We start from the raw sequence: 1,827 nt of genomic DNA on the forward strand, positions 1-1,827 counted from the left end.
TGGAGGATCCCATGGACAGAGAAACCTGGAGGGCTACAGTCCATGGGGTGGCAAAGAGTCGGATACGATTGAGTGACCAGCACTTTCAGATAAGATCAGACACTTGAAACGGCATATGGGGATGTCTGGCTGTTCAATGATGGTGTTAGCTTATTTTAACTGAATCTGAGCATTAGGGAAAAACTAGTGACATCTCAGAAGTGAAGTGAAGTTGCTCAGTCGTGTCCGACTCTTTGCGACCCGTGGACTGTAGCCCACCAAGCTCCTCCGTCCATGGGATTCTCCAAGCAACAATACTGGAGTGGGTTGCCAGTGACATCTCAGAACAGTAGCATTATTTCCTTCCTTTTTTTTTTGACTCTTCCAAAAGCTAAACAACTTACACAGATATTTCTTTCAGGTTTTGTGATCTCCTTCAAATTTTTGTCAGCATGCTAGTCTAAGTTATTTGATTATTCTAATTTTATTTTCTGCTTATTATCTGATGGGAAAATATAGTATTTAGTATTTCTTGTACTCTCTAAAACTAGTTGTAGACAACATTTACCTTAACGTATGTAGTTGAAAAAGAAACATAGAGCAGGGGCAAGCTGAAGATGTGTCTTTCAGGTTAGGGATTTGGATTAAATAAATAATAAACTCACTCAGCCTTCATGAACCCCATGCTGATGACCTCGATATCAATATTGCTCTCTCTCATGTATCCTGGATGACATACATACATAAAGCTGCTTCAAAATAAGGCAAAGAAGTACTTCTGATCTAAGCTGAAAGGATACATTTTAAACAATATTTTGCATTCTTATTTTCAAGTTTATGTGATAAACTTTCTTTTATTTTCATAAAGTCTCCATCTAATAAGACTCTATTAGATAGCCCAGCAATCAAAATATTAAACAAGTCATTTGCCTAGACTTCTAAGACCTATACAACTGAATTATGTTTAAAATGTTATCCCAATTAGAAGCTGGCTCTTTAGCTTGATTTCAGGTGCAAGCAACATTCTTACAATAAAATAGTTCAAGCATTTAAAATCACTTCTAGTTTAGGGTGCATATTCATCACACTATTTCTTTTTAAGGGAATTATTAGTATATGAATTTGAATTTTAGCTAACTTTTTTTTTTGCACTTGATGCCAAAAATAGTGTTTTAGAAACATTTTTTCTTTGTTCTCATTCCATCTACTTGTAAAGGGTCATTGTGTTTCTGAGTGGAACATTTTCTTCTCAACATTGATGCTCCCCTAAGTAACAGAAAGAACAACATTTGAACATCAGAGACAGTTTTGCTTCCTGTTTCCCACCCTTTCCCCATCTGTGCAATGTTTTCCTTCTTGCTTGACTGACGTTAAAATAAAACACACACATACACACATGATTAAAGATCTTTCTCTGTTGCTTACTCTTTGATATTTTAGCTTGTAAGAAACTGAGTCATTCAATAGCCTGGCCCAGGTGAACGTAGGTGGCTTTTTTGCCCATGGGGAACTCGAATCCATTGGCACCATCAGAGCTAAACATTTGCTTAGACTATCAAACATTATTTCCTTTCAATACCAAATACATCTTCTTTAAAAATTAAGTTACTGAAACTAAGGGTTAAAAAATAAAGTCTAAAAATTGCATTCCATAAAAACAATTGATTAGTCTTGGTTGTTTTAGGATTTATTCTATGTCATTGTTTACATTGTGGCTAGGTAGGTGAGGAAAGAACACTGAATCTCTGCTTAGCCTATAAGAAAACCATTGTTGCTCCTTATATCCACTGTGGTTGGTATATCATTTATAAAGTTGAGGTGGAAAGTGAGGGAAAGTTACAACTCAAA

Source organism: Capricornis sumatraensis, chromosome 9, assembly GCF_032405125.1.
Source record: "Capricornis sumatraensis isolate serow.1 chromosome 9, serow.2, whole genome shotgun sequence".
In the NCBI taxonomy this organism is placed as follows: Eukaryota; Metazoa; Chordata; class Mammalia; order Artiodactyla; family Bovidae; genus Capricornis; species Capricornis sumatraensis.